This window comes from Rhinoderma darwinii, chromosome 3 (genome assembly GCF_050947455.1).
Source record: "Rhinoderma darwinii isolate aRhiDar2 chromosome 3, aRhiDar2.hap1, whole genome shotgun sequence".
Lineage (NCBI taxonomy): Eukaryota > Metazoa > Chordata > Amphibia > Anura > Rhinodermatidae > Rhinoderma > Rhinoderma darwinii.
Genome location: NC_134689.1, coordinates 415626143 through 415641635, shown reverse-complemented (window position 1 = coordinate 415641635; position 15493 = coordinate 415626143). Strand labels below are relative to the sequence as shown.

Sequence of the window (15493 nt, the reverse complement as noted above, 5' to 3'; positions counted from 1 at the left end):
ATGGTTTCTTATTTATTGGCGAAACTAGTTCATTAAAAAAAGGAAAATGAGCCAAACTGACAGGATAAAGGGGTTGTTGACTTGGAGTGAGAAGGGAACAATAGGAATTATTTGAGTTTTCAAGCTCAAATAGGATCTGGTGAAAAGAGGAGGAATGGGTAAACAAAGATAAGTTAGAATTTATGGCCACAAAGAGCACTTTTATCCTATAACGCTCAACCTTTGAAAGTGCAAGACTAGTAAAAGGTTTTTTCCCATACCGGGAGTCGAACCCGGGCCACCTCGGTGAAAACCAGGAATCCTAACCACTAGACCATATGGGAGCAGTTATTAAGTATAATGAGTCATGGACTAAGAAAAAGTGGGAATAAAGAAAATATATATATATTTTTTCATTTTGCCACTTTGAGCTTGTCTACAAACATTTGGTGGTTGCCTCGTTAGCGCAGTAGGAAGCGTGTCAGTCTCATTATCTGAAGGTTGTGAGTTCGATCCTCACACGAGGCACTGTTCAGTGAGTTTTTGTCTTCCTCCATTCATGCATGAAATCGGGTTTTTCTGCCGAAACGTTTTTAATATATGAGGAAAGTGTTGTTGATTTCCTTGTCATTTTTGAGTGAGTAGAAGAGATGGGAATGATTTGAGTTTTAAATCCAAAATAGGATCTTGCCTAAAAAGAAACAATATTAAAGCAAAGTCCCAATCAGATTGGGTGAAATAGTCTCATGGTTTCTTATTTATTGGCGAAACTAGTTCATTAAAAAATGGAAAATGAGCCAAACTGACAGGATAAAGGGGTTGTTGACTTGGAGTGAGAAGGGAACAATAGGAATTATTTGAGTTTTCAAGCTCAAATAGGATCTGGTGAAAAGAGGAGGAATGGGTAAACAAAGATAAGTTAGAATTTATGGCCACAAAGAGCACTTTTATCCTATAACGCTCAACCTTTGAAAGTGCAAGACTAGTAAAAGATTCTTTGCCATACCGGAAGTCAAACCCGGGCCACATGGGTGAAAACCAGGAATCCTAACCGCTAGACCATATGGGAGCAATTGTTAAGTATAATGAGTCATGGACTAAGAAAAAGTGGGAATAAAGAAAATATATATATATTTTTTCATTTTGCCGCTTTGAGCTTGTCTACAAACATCTTTTGGTTGCCTCGTTAGCGCAGTAGGAAGCGTGTCAGTCTCATAATCTGAAGGTCGTGAGTTCGATCCTCACACAAGGCACTGTTCAGTGAGTTTTTGTATTCCTCCATTCATGCAGGAAATCAGGTTTTTCTGCCAAAACGTTTTTTATATATGAGGAAAGTGTTGTTGATTTCCTTGTCATTTTTGAGTGAGTAGAAGAGATGGGAATGATTTGAGCTTTAAATCCAAAATAGGATATTGCCTAAAAAGAAACAATATTAAAGCAAAGTCCCAATCAGATTGGGTGAAATAGTCTGATGGTTTCTTATTTATTGGCAAAACTAGTTCATTAAAAAAAGGAAAATGAGCCAAACTGACAGGATAAAGGGGTTGTTGACTTGGAGTGAGAAGGGAACAATAGGAATTATTTGAGTTTTCAAGCTCAAATAGGATCTGGTGAAAAGAGGAGGAATGGGTAAACAAAGATAAGTTAGAATTTATGGCCACAAAGAGCACTTTTATCCTATAACGCTCAACCTTTGAAAGTGCAAGACTAGTAAAAGATTCTTTGCCATACCGGAAGTCAAACCCGGGCCACATGGGTGAAAACCAGGAATCCTAACCGCTAGACCATATGGGAGCAATTGTTAAGTATAATGAGTCATGGACTAAGAAAAAGTGGGAATAAAGAAAATATATATATATTTTTTCATTTTGCCGCTTTGAGCTTGTCTACAAACATCTTTTGGTTGCCTCGTTAGCGCAGTAGGAAGCGTGTCAGTCTCATAATCTGAAGGTCGTGAGTTCGATCCTCACACAAGGCACTGTTCAGTGAGTTTTTGTATTCCTCCATTCATGCAGGAAATCAGGTTTTTCTGCCAAAACGTTTTTTATATATGAGGAAAGTGTTGTTGATTTCCTTGTCATTTTTGAGTGAGTAGAAGAGATGGGAATGATTTGAGCTTTAAATCCAAAATAGGATCTTGCCTAAAAAGAAACAATATTAAAGCAAAGTCCCAATCAGATTGGGTGAAATAGTCTGATGGTTTCTTATTTATTGGCGAAACTAGTTCATTAAAAAAAGGAAAATGAGCCAAACTGACAGGATAAAGGGGTTGTTGACTTGGAGTGAGAAGGGAACAATAGGAATTATTTGAGTTTTCAAGCTCAAATAGGATCTGGTGAAAAGAGGAGGAATGGGTAAACAAAGATAAGTTAGAATTTATGGCCACAAAGAGCACTTTTATCCTATAACGCTCAACCTTTGAAAGTGCAAGACTAGTAAAAGATTCTTTGCCATACCGGAAGTCAAACCCGGGCCACCTGGGTGAAAACCAGGAATCCTAACCGCTAGACCATATGGGAGCAATTGTTAAGTATAATGAGTCATGGACTAAGAAAAAGTGGGAATAAAGAAAAAAAATATATATATTTTTTCATTTTGCCGCTTTGAGCTTGTCTACAAACATCTTTTGGTTGCCTCGTTAGCGCAGTAGGAAGCGTGTCAGTCTCATTATCTGAAGGTTGTGAGTTCGATCCTCACACGAGGCACTGTTCAGTGAGTTTTTGTCTTCCTCCATTCATGCATGAAATCGGCTTTTTCTGCCGAAACGTTTTTAATATATGAGGAAAGTGTTGTTGATTTCCTTGTCATTTTTGAGTGAGTAGAAGAGATGGGAATGATTTGAGTTTTAAATCCAAAATAGAATCTTGCCTAAAAAGAAACAATATTAAAGCAAAGTCCCAATCAGATTGGGTGAAATAGTCTGATGGTTTCTTATTTATTGGCGAAACTAGTTCATCAAAAAAAGGAAAATGAGCCAAACTTACAGGATAAAGGGGTTGTTGACTTGGAGTGAGAAGGGAACAATAGGAATTATTTGTGTTTTCAAGCTCAAATAGGATCTGGTGAAAAGAGGAGGAATGGGTAAACAAAGATAAGTTAGAATTTATGGCCACAAAGAGCACTTTTATCCTATAACGCTCAACCTTTGAAAGTGCAAGACTAGTAAAAGGTTCTTTCCAATACCGGGAGTCGAACCCGGGCCACCTGGGTGAAAACCAGGAATCCTAACCGCTAGACCATATGGGAGCAGTTATTAAGTATAATGAGTCATGGACTAAGAAAAAGTGGGAATAAAGAAAATATATATATATTTTTTCATTTTTCCACTTTGAGCTTGTCTATAAACATTTGGTGGTTGCCTCGTTAGCGCAGTAGGAAGCGTGTCAGTCTCATAATCTGAAGGTCGTGAGTTCGATCCTCACACAAGGCACTGTTCACTGAGTTATTGTATTCCTCCATTCATGCAGGAAATCGGGTTTTTCTACCGAAACGTTTTTAATATATGAGGAAAGTGTTGTTGATTTCCTTGTCATTTTTGAGTGAGTAGAAGAGATGGGAATGATTTGAGTTTTAAATCCAAAATAGGATCTTGCCTAAAAAGAAACAATATTAAAGCAAAGTCCCAATCAGATTGGGTGAAATAGTCTGATGGTTTCTTATTTATTGGCGAAACTAGTTCATTAAAAAAAGGAAAATGAGCCAAACTGACAGGATAAAGGGGTTGTTGACTTGGAGTGAGAAGGGAACAATAGGAATTATTTGAGTTTTCAAGCTCAAATAGGATCTGGTGAAAAGAGGAGGAATGGGTAAACAAAGATAAGTTAGAATTTATGGCCACAAAGAGCACTTTTATCCTATAACGCTCAACCTTTGAAAGTGCAAGACTAGTAAAAGGTTCTTTCCCATACCGGGAGTCGAACCCGGGCCAAAACCAGGAATCCTAACCGCTAGACCATATGGGAGCAGTTATTAAGTATAATGAGTCATGGACTAAGAAAAAGTGTGAATAAAGAAAATATATATATATTTTTTCATTTTGCCACTTTGAGCTTGTCTACAAACATCTGGTGGTTGCCTCGTTAGCGCAGTAGGAAGCGTGTCAGTCTCATAATCTGAAGGTCGTGAGTTCGATCCTCACACAAGGCACTGTTCAGTGAGTTATTGTATTCCTCCATTCATGCAGGAAATCGGGTTTTTCTACCGAAACGTTTTTAATATATGAGGAAAGTGTTGTTGATTTCCTTGTCATTTTTGAGTGAGTAGAAGAGATGGGAATGATTTGAGTTTTAAATCCAAAATAGGATCTTGCCTAAAAAGAAACAATATTAAAGCAAAGTCCCAATCAGATTGGGTGAAATAGTCTGATGGTTTCTTATTTATTGGCGAAACTAGTTCATTAAAAAAAGGAAAATGAGCCAAACTGACAGGATAAAGGGGTTGTTGACTTGGAGTGAGAAGGGAACAATAGGAATTATTTGAGTTTTCAAGCTCAAATAGGATCTGGTGAAAAGAGGAGGAATGGGTAAACAAAGATAAGTTAGAATTTATGGCCACAAAGAGCACTTTTATCCTATAACGCTCAACCTTTGAAAGTGCAAGACTAGTAAAAGGTTCTTTCCCATACCGGGAGTCAAACCCGGGCCACCTGGGTGAAAACCAGGAATCCTAACCGCTAGACCATATGGGAGCAATTGTTAAATATAATGAGTCATGTACTAAGAAAAAGTGGGAATAAAGAAAATATATATATATTTTTTCATTTTGCCGCTTTGAGCTTGTCTACAAACATCTGGTGGTTGCCTCGTTAGCGCAGTAGGAAGCGTGTCAGTCTCATAATCTGAAGGTCGTGAGTTCGATCCTCACACAAGGCACTGTTCAGTGAGTTATTGTATTCCTCCATTCATGCAGGAAATCGGGTTTTTCTACCGAAACGTTTTTAATATATGAGGAAAGTGTTGTTGATTTCCTTGTCATTTTTGAGTGAGTAGAAGAGATGGGAATGATTTGAGTTTTAAATCCAAAATAGGATCTTGCCTAAAAAGAAACAATATTAAAGCAAAGTCCCAATCAGATTGGGTGAAATAGTCTGATGGTTTCTTATTTATTGGCGAAACTAGTTCATTAAAAAAAGGAAAATGAGCCAAACTGACAGGATAAAGGGGTTGTTGACTTGGAGTGAGAAGGGAACAATAGGAATTATTTGAGTTTTCAAGCTCAAATAGGATCTGGTGAAAAGAGGAGGAATGGGTAAACAAAGATAAGTTAGAATTTATGGCCACAAAGAGCACTTTTATCCTATAACGCTCAACCTTTGAAAGTGCAAGACTAGTAAAAGGTTCTTTCCCATACCGGGAGTCAAACCCGGGCCACCTGGGTGAAAACCAGGAATCCTAACCGCTAGACCATATGGGAGCAATTGTTAAATATAATGAGTCATGTACTAAGAAAAAGTGGGAATAAAGAAAATATATATATATTTTTTCATTTTGCCGCTTTGAGCTTGTCTACAAACATCTGGTGGTTGCCTCGTTAGCGCAGTAGGAAGCGTGTCAGTCTCATTATCTGAAGGTTGTGAGTTCGATCCTCACACAATGCACTGTTCAGTGAGTTAATGTCTTCCTCCATTCATGCATGAAATCGGGTTTTTCTGCCGAAACGTTTTTAATATATGAGGAAAGTGTTGTTGATTTCCTTGTCATTTTTGAGTGAGTAGAAGAGATGGGAATGATTTGAGTTTTAAATCCAAAATAGGATCTTGCCTAAAAAGAAACAATATTAAAGCAAAGTCCCAATCAGATTGGGTGAAATAGTCTGATGGTTTCTTATTTATTGGCGAAACTAGTTCATTAAAAAAAGGAAAATGAGCCAAACTGACAGGATAAAGGGGTTGTTGACTTGGAGTGAGAAGGGAACAATAGGAATTATTTGAGTTTTCAAGCTCAAATAGGATCTGGTGAAAAGAGGAGGAATGGGTAAACAAAGATAAGTTAGAATTTATGGCCACAAAGAGCACTTTTATCCTATAACGCTCAACCTTTGAAAGTGCAAGACTAGTAAAAGGTTCTTTCCCATACCGGGAGTCGAACCCGGGCCACCTGGGTGAAAACCAGGAATCCTAACCGCTAGACCATATGGGAGCAGTTATTAAGTATAATGAGTCATGGACTAAGAAAAAGTGGGAATAAAGAAAATATATATATATTTTTTCATTTTTCCACTTTGAGCTTGTCTATAAACATTTGGTGGTTGCCTCGTTAGCGCAGTAGGAAGCGTGTCAGTCTCATAATCTGAAGGTCGTGAGTTCGATCCTCACACAAGGCACTGTTCAGTGAGTTATTGTATTCCTCCATTCATGCAGGAAATCGGGTTTTTCTACCGAAACGTTTTTAATATATGAGGAAAGTGTTGTTGATTTCCTTGTCATTTTTGAGTGAGTAGAAGAGATGGGAATGATTTGAGTTTTAAATCCAAAATAGGATCTTGCCTAAAAAGAAACAATATTAAAGCAAAGTCCCAATCAGATTGGGTGAAATAGTCTGATGGTTTCTTATTTATTGGCGAAACTAGTTCATTAAAAAAAGGAAAATGAGCCAAACTGACAGGATAAAGGGGTTGTTGACTTGGAGTGAGAAGGGAACAATAGGAATTATTTGAGTTTTCAAGCTCAAATAGGATCTGGTGAAAAGAGGAGGAATGGGTAAACAAAGATAAGTTAGAATTTATGGCCACAAAGAGCACTTTTATCCTATAACGCTCAACCTTTGAAAGTGCAAGACTAGTAAAAGGTTCTTTCCCATACCGGGAGTCGAACCCGGGCCAAAACCAGGAATCCTAACCGCTAGACCATATGGGAGCAGTTATTAAGTATAATGAGTCATGGACTAAGAAAAAGTGTGAATAAAGAAAATATATATATATTTTTTCATTTTGCCACTTTGAGCTTGTCTACAAACATCTGGTGGTTGCCTCGTTAGCGCAGTAGGAAGCGTGTCAGTCTCATAATCTGAAGGTCGTGAGTTCGATCCTCACACAAGGCACTGTTCAGTGAGTTATTGTATTCCTCCATTCATGCAGGAAATCGGGTTTTTCTACCGAAACGTTTTTAATATATGAGGAAAGTGTTGTTGATTTCCTTGTCATTTTTGAGTGAGTAGAAGAGATGGGAATGATTTGAGTTTTAAATCCAAAATAGGATCTTGCCTAAAAAGAAACAATATTAAAGCAAAGTCCCAATCAGATTGGGTGAAATAGTCTGATGGTTTCTTATTTATTGGCGAAACTATTTCATTAAAAAAAGGAAAATGAGCCAAACTGACAGGATAAAGGGGTTGTTGACTTGGAGTGAGAAGGGAACAATAGGAATTATTTGAGTTTTCAAGCTCAAATAGGATCTGGTGAAAAGAGGAGGAATGGGTAAACAAAGATAAGTTAGAATTTATGGCCACAAAGAGCACTTTTATCCTATAACGCTCAACCTTTGAAAGTGCAAGACTAGTAAAAGGTTCTTTCCCATACCGGGAGTCAAACCCGGGCCACCTGGGTGAAAACCAGGAATCCTAACCGCTAGACCATATGGGAGCAATTGTTAAATATAATGAAACAAGTAATATAGGGAGAATTTCTCCAGCTCACCTTGTAGAAGTTAGTCTGGTTATTTGTAATAGGTAATCCTGATGCACGGATCCTCGTGGTGGCTCACGAAAGAAGGTATGCTTAGAAGAGAAGGAGGGTTGGATCCAGCATTCGTAAAAATAAAAGGAATCTTTTTCCAAGTTTTAATTGTTCTTGTTTAAAATTAGAGGTTCGATAGCATATATAATGTTTAGCAATGATAGAAGAAATGGTAGGTAGCCTACGCGTTTCAGACGGTGTCTCCGTCCTTATTCATGGCTAGGATAGAATGTCTGACTGTGTATGTTGGGTTTAAATGTGTTTGACCACAGGTGTATACTTAATTAATTAATTGCGTTTCAGGAATGTCATGTTGGACCGCAGTCTTAGATCCGCCTTCCAACATTAACCGGTTCATGAGCTTTTGAGCTGAATGATCCGGGAATGGTAAGTAACTTTTAGATAGTTTATATGTCTGTAAAACCATTTATGACATATATATGTCCATATAGTGTGTTAACATTCTAGGATTGGCAGATGTATGAGAGAGCCATAATCTAAACACACATTGTTAGAGTATATAACGCATTGAGTCAGACTTGTGTGTGAATGGTGGTTAGATAAGAGATGTGAAAAAAGAAGAACTAGATTTTACTTAACGAAAATGTGGTGAAATGAAATAATAAAGATACATAGTTTGGCTGTTAAAAAGCTTATGTGTCCAGGAAGAAACATATAGCTGGTTAAAATCGTATTAAATGGGAAATTATAAGGTAGTGATATATTTATGCTTAATGAGAACAGTATGTATTCTGCTTGTATTTTTAGTTTTCCATTGTAGAACATTCTTTTGTGAAGAAAGTATAAGTGGATATAGCGTATTGTCATGGCAATTATGATGATATATTGTAGTGGATATGAACTTATTATTCAATGGACAGTATTTTCTGTCTGCATTAGTTTCTTATTTCTAATAGACCAGTGTAGTTAGTAATAATGCATAATTTCTCTTTTTAGATTAAGACCTTCTGGTATTCTGGTTTTTAAACGAAAGATCCAAAATGCTTCTCTTTGTAGCATTTTTTCTTTTCTGTTTCCACCTCTTTTGGATTTATGAATTTTTTCGATTGCATAACAACGGAATGAATTAGTTGTTCTTTTATGATGGAGTATGAAGTGTCTTGCCGCATTTGATATATTTTGGATATTAGAGTTTCTTATGTAACTTAAATGTTCAAGAATACGGATTTTTAGTTTACGGCTTGTGCAGCCTATATACTTTAAGTTACATTCTATGCATTCGATAATGTATACTACTAGTTCTGAGTTACAATTGATGTAACTTTGTATAGAAAAAGTTTCAGAATTATTGGAGTTTGAGAAAATTTTTGTGACATGAGTGTATGAGCATATTTTGCACGGGTGTTGACCACACTTATATGATCCTTTGTTTTCCAGCCATGTGGTCATTGGTTCTGTAGGTTGGAAGGCTGATGGTGATAAAACACTACCTATTGATGGAGCTTTGCGGGCTACTATTCTACATCCATCTTTTAATAATGACCTTAAAATATCGTCTTCCATTAATATAGGTAGATAGTTGTTGACAATTTTTTTGATTTGATGAAATTGATTACTTTGTTGAAGCACAAGAGTAGGTTTATTTGGTTCTATTTCAACGTATTTTTTGGTTTGAGTGAGTAATTTGTTCCTATCAATTTTTGATGTAATATTGTCTGCCCGTTCAAGAGACCATTTTGGGTATCCTCTATCCTGAAGCCTACTCTTGATTTGTTTTTTCTCCTCAATGTATTGGATATGAGAGGTGCAGTTTCTTTTAGCACGGATCATTTCTCCTACTGGAATTGATTTAATCGTTTGTTTTAAATGGTTACTATCAGCATGTAGTATTGTGTTGCCACTGGTTGTTTTGCGGTGGGTTTGTATTTGTATGATACTGCCTGGCTTTCCTGTCAGATCTAAATCCAGGAAGGTAATTTTATTTTGATTTTGTTGATGGGTGAAACGGAGGTTGTAGTTATTGTTGTTTATGAAATCAATAAATAGTGGAATTGTGTTTGCATCATTTTTCCAGATTAGTAGAAGGTCGTCGATATATCTACCGTACCATTCTATTTGTTTTTCATATGGATTATTTGAAAATATATATGATTCTTCCCACCAGGACATTGTTAAATTTGCGATGGATGGAGAAAATTTTGCCCCCATTGACACACCAGATAGTTGTAAGTAAAATTTGTTGTCGAATTGAAAGTAGTTATTTGTCATGAGGAATATAAGTATCTCTAGGATGTAGTTTTGAAAATCCTCAGTATGAGTACTGTGTGTATTTAAGTGATATTTCAGTGCATCATGTGCGACTTGGTGAGGAATGGCAGTATATAGAGAAACTACATCACATGTTAGCCATGTTAGATTTTTATTCCACTTTTTTTGTTGGAAAGCTGAGAGTACATCTTTAGTATCTTTTAAAAAACCTGGTGCTTGTTGTGCAAGTGGTTGTAATATGCAATCTAGCCATTCTGATAATTTTTCGAGAACTGATCCTATTCCAGAGACAATCGGTCTCATAGGAGGAGGGAGGATATTTTTGTGGATTTTAGGTAGAGCATGTATTATTGGTATGGTGGGATGTTCTAGGTATATGTAGTCCATTTGTTTTTGTGTAAGAAATCCGTTGTGTACACCTTCTATGAGTAGGTTTCTCATTTTAAGTTGTATTTTTTCAGTTGGATTTTTTTCTAATAATTTGTATGTTTTTTGGTCTGCTAATAGATCTAATATTGATTTTTTGTAGTTGTTTTTGTCCATTATTACTATACCTCCTCCTTTGTCAGAGTTTTTTATAATAATTTCTTTATTGTCTTTTAAGGACTTTATTGCTTTTTTGAGGCGTATTGGAAGATTGGATTCAGGCTTGTTTTTTTGAATGCTTTCTGAAAGTTTCTGTAGTTCTTTTTCTATAGTCAATTGAAAATGGTCCATTGATTCAGTTCTGGACGCAATAGGATAGAATTTAGCATTGCTTGTAGTAAAATTGGTTGCCATGTTTGTATGTAATTCCGTTGTTTCCGTATTTAAGCTTTCCAGGCACATCATAGTTTGCAGTTCATGAAAGGAAAATTCTTTTCTATTTTCTCGTTCTGTTGAATAGGTATGTTCAAATTGTTGTGCTTCAATATTTGTGGAACTGTCTGCTGTTGTTGATTCCATACTGGATATATCTTTCGGAAGGAAGTGTTTCTTGACGGTGAGGTTTCTAATAAATTTGTTGACATCGATAATGCAGGTTTGATGCAGGGGTTTTCGTGAGCGGAGGCGACGGCTTGGGTCCTGGTCTATATTTTCGGTGTTTTCTGCCGCCCCTCCTACTGCGTTTTTTGAAAACCTATGAATAGTTTACAATTGGAACCGCAATGAACATACTAGAAACATCAGACCCATATTGAAACATCAAAATCGATATAAAAGAAGAAATGACTCACAAAATAGAGTTAGTTTCAGTTCAACCGAACAAGATTCTACAGATGGATTTTCAGAAGAGGAAATCCCTAGACATCAACATCAAACTAATTACAGACATGAAAATATTCATAGGTTTTCAAAAAACGCAGTAGGAGGGGCGGCAGAAAACACCGAAAATATAGACCAGGACCCAAGCCGTCGCCTCCGCTCACGAAAACCCCTGCATCAAACCTGAATGTTATTAACCTATCTTCCATCCCATTGTCGGAAGCACAAACTGAAGTCTTAACGCTAGGTCTGAATTTTGCTCCCAGCAATAACTTCGATCTTTTCCACACCATTATCGATGTCAACAAATTTATTAGAAACCTCACCGTCAAGAAACACTTCCTTCCGAAAGATATATCCAGTATGGAATCAACAACAGCAGACAGTTCCACAAATATTGAAGCACAACAATTTGAACATACCTATTCAACAGAACGAGAAAATAGAAAAGAATTTTCCTTTCATGAACTGCAAACTATGATGTGCCTGGAAAGCTTAAATACGGAAACAACGGAATTACATACAAACATGGCAACCAATTTTACTACAAGCAATGCTAAATTCTATCCTATTGCGTCCAGAACTGAATCAATGGACCATTTTCAATTGACTATAGAAAAAGAACTACAGAAACTTTCAGAAAGCATTCAAAAAAACAAGCCTGAATCCAATCTTCCAATACGCCTCAAAAAAGCAATAAAGTCCTTAAAAGACAATAAAGAAATTATTATAAAAAACTCTGACAAAGGAGGAGGTATAGTAATAATGGACAAAAACAACTACAAAAAATCAATATTAGATCTATTAGCAGACCAAAAAACATACAAATTATTAGAAAAAAATCCAACTGAAAAAATACAACTTAAAATGAGAAACCTACTCATAGAAGGTGTACACAACGGATTTCTTACACAAAAACAAATGGACTACATATACCTAGAACATCCCACCATACCAATAATACATGCTCTACCTAAAATCCACAAAAATATCCTCCCTCCTCCTATGAGACCGATTGTCTCTGGAATAGGATCAGTTCTCGAAAAATTATCAGAATGGCTAGATTGCATATTACAACCACTTGCACAACAAGCACCAGGTTTTTTAAAAGATACTAAAGATGTACTCTCAGCTTTCCAACAAAAAAAGTGGAATAAAAATCTAACATGGCTAACATGTGATGTAGTTTCTCTATATACTGCCATTCCTCACCAAGTCGCACATGATGCACTGAAATATCACTTAAATACACACAGTACTCATACTGAGGATTTTCAAAACTACATCCTAGAGATACTTATATTCCTCATGACAAATAACTACTTTCAATTCGACAACAAATTTTACTTACAACTATCTGGTGTGTCAATGGGGGCAAAATTTTCTCCATCCATCGCAAATTTAACAATGTCCTGGTGGGAAGAATCATATATATTTTCAAATAATCCATATGAAAAACAAATAGAATGGTACGGTAGATATATCGACGACCTTCTACTAATCTGGAAAAATGATGCAAACACAATTCCACTATTTATTGATTTCATAAACAACAATAACTACAACCTCCGTTTCACCCATCAACAAAATCAAAATAAAATTACCTTCCTGGATTTAGATCTGACAGGAAAGCCAGGCAGTATCATACAAATACAAACCCACCGCAAAACAACCAGTGGCAACACAATACTACATGCTGATAGTAACCATTTAAAACAAACGATTAAATCAATTCCAGTAGGAGAAATGATCCGTGCTAAAAGAAACTGCACCTCTCATATCCAATACATTGAGGAGAAAAAACAAATCAAGAGTAGGCTTCAGGATAGAGGATACCCAAAATGGTCTCTTGAACGGGCAGACAATATTACATCAAAAATTGATAGGAACAAATTACTCACTCAAACCAAAAAATACGTTGAAATAGAACCAAATAAACCTACTCTTGTGCTTCAACAAAGTAATCAATTTCATCAAATCAAAAAAATTGTCAACAACTATCTACCTATATTAATGGAAGACGATATTTTAAGGTCATTATTAAAAGATGGATGTAGAATAGTAGCCCGCAAAGCTCCATCAATAGGTAGTGTTTTATCACCATCAGCCTTCCAACCTACAGAACCAATGACCACATGGCTGGAAAACAAAGGATCATATAAGTGTGGTCAACACCCGTGCAAAATATGCTCATACACTCATGTCACAAAAATTTTCTCAAACTCCAATAATTCTGAAACTTTTTCTATACAAAGTTACATCAATTGTAACTCAGAACTAGTAGTATACATTATCGAATGCATAGAATGTAACTTAAAGTATATAGGCTGCACAAGCCGTAAACTAAAAATCCGTATTCTTGAACATTTAAGTTACATAAGAAACTCTAATATCCAAAATATATCAAATGCGGCAAGACACTTCATACTCCATCATAAAAGAACAACTAATTCATTCCGTTGTTATGCAATCGAAAAAATTCATAAATCCAAAAGAGGTGGAAACAGAAAAGAAAAAATGCTACAAAGAGAAGCATTTTGGATCTTTCGTTTAAAAACCAGAATACCAGAAGGTCTTAATCTAAAAAGAGAAATTATGCATTATTACTAACTACACTGGTCTATTAGAAATAAGAAACTAATGCAGACAGAAAATACTGTCCATTGAATAATAAGTTCATATCCACTACAATATATCATCATAATTGCCATGACAATACGCTATATCCACTTATACTTTCTTCACAAAAGAATGTTCTACAATGGAAAACTAAAAATACAAGCAGAATACATACTGTTCTCATTAAGCATAAATATATCACTACCTTATAATTTCCCATTTAATACGATTTTAACCAGCTATATGTTTCTTCCTGGACACATAAGCTTTTTAACAGCCAAACTATGTATCTTTATTATTTCATTTCACCACATTTTCGTTAAGTAAAATCTAGTTCTTCTTTTTTCACATCTCTTATCTAACCACCATTCACACACAAGTCTGACTCAATGCGTTATATACTCTAACAATGTGTGTTTAGATTATGGCTCTCTCATACATCTGCCAATCCTAGAATGTTAACACACTATATGGACATATATATGTCATAAATGGTTTTACAGACATATAAACTATCTAAAAGTTACTTACCATTCCCGGATCATTCAGCTCAAAAGCTCATGAACCGGTTAATGTTGGAAGGCGGATCTAAGACTGCGGTCCAACATGACATTCCTGAAACGCAATTAATTAATTAAGTATACACCTGTGGTCAAACACATTTAAACCCAACATACACAGTCAGACATTCTATCCTAGCCATGAATAAGGACGGAGACACCGTCTGAAACGCGTAGGCTACCTACCATTTCTTCTATCATTGCTAAACATTATATATGCTATCGAACCTCTAATTTTAAACAAGAACAATTAAAACTTGGAAAAAGATTCCTTTTATTTTTACGAATGCTGGATCCAACCCTCCTTCTCTTCTAAGCTTAAATATAATGAGTCATGTACTAAGAAAAAGTGGGAATAAAGAAAATATATATATATTTTTTCATTTTGCCGCTTTGAGCTTGTCTACAAACATCTGGTGGTTGCCTCGTTAGCGCAGTAGGAAGCGTGTCAGTCTCATTATCTGAAGGTTGTGAGTTCGATCCTCACACGATGCACTGTTCAGTGAGTTAATGTCTTCCTCCATTCATGCATGAAATCGGGTTTTTCTGCCGAAACGTTTTTAATATATGAGGAAAGTGTTGTTGATTTCCTTGTCATTTTTGAGTGAGTAGAAGAGATGGGAATGATTTGAGCTTTAAATCCAAAATAGGATCTTGCCTAAAAAGAAACAATATTAAAGCAAAGTCCCAATCAGATTGGGTGAAATAGTCTCATGGTTTCTTATTTATTGGCGAAACTAGTTCATTAAAAAAAGGAAAATGAGCCAAACTGACAGGATAAAGGGGTTGTTGACTTGGAGTGAGAAGGGAACAATAGGAATTATTTGAGTTTTCAAGCTCAAATAGGATCTGGTGAAAAGAGGAGGAATGGGTAAACAAAGATAAGTTAGAATTTATGGCCACAAAGAGCACTTTTATCCTATAACGCTCAACCTTTGAAAGTGCAAGACTAGTAAAAGGTTCTTTCCCATACCGGGAGTCGAACCCGGGCCAAAACCAGGAATCCTAACCGCTAGACCATATGGGAGCAGTTATTAAGTATAATGAGTCATGGACTAAGAAAAAGTGTGAATAAAGAAAATATATATATATTTTTTCATTTTGCCACTTTGAGCTTGTCTACAAACATCTGGTGGTTGCCTCGTTAGCGCAGTAGGAAGCGTGTCAGTCTCATAATCTGAAGGTCGTGA

The 15493-nt window shown here is 36.1% G+C and overlaps 6 non-coding genes across 6 annotated transcripts; all 6 read right to left on the bottom strand.

Annotated features, from left to right (window-relative positions):
- Window positions 1-251: 251 nt before the first annotated feature.
- Window positions 252-323, bottom strand: TRNAE-UUC (transfer RNA glutamic acid (anticodon UUC)). The gene has a single exon. It is a non-coding gene; the product is annotated as a tRNA-Glu (tRNA).
- Window positions 324-3153: 2830 nt separating this feature from the next.
- TRNAE-UUC (transfer RNA glutamic acid (anticodon UUC)) lies at window positions 3154-3225 on the bottom strand. The gene has a single exon. It is a non-coding gene; the product is annotated as a tRNA-Glu (tRNA).
- A 1369-nt stretch (window positions 3226-4594) lies between these two features.
- Window positions 4595-4666, bottom strand: TRNAE-UUC (transfer RNA glutamic acid (anticodon UUC)). The gene has a single exon. It is a non-coding gene; the product is annotated as a tRNA-Glu (tRNA).
- Window positions 4667-5319: 653 nt separating this feature from the next.
- On the bottom strand, window positions 5320-5391 carry TRNAE-UUC (transfer RNA glutamic acid (anticodon UUC)). Its single transcript has one exon. It is a non-coding gene; the product is annotated as a tRNA-Glu (tRNA).
- A 653-nt stretch (window positions 5392-6044) lies between these two features.
- On the bottom strand, window positions 6045-6116 carry TRNAE-UUC (transfer RNA glutamic acid (anticodon UUC)). Its single transcript has one exon. It is a non-coding gene; the product is annotated as a tRNA-Glu (tRNA).
- A 1369-nt stretch (window positions 6117-7485) lies between these two features.
- Window positions 7486-7557, bottom strand: TRNAE-UUC (transfer RNA glutamic acid (anticodon UUC)). Its single transcript has one exon. It is a non-coding gene; the product is annotated as a tRNA-Glu (tRNA).
- Between the last annotated feature and the right edge of the window lie 7936 nt (window positions 7558-15493).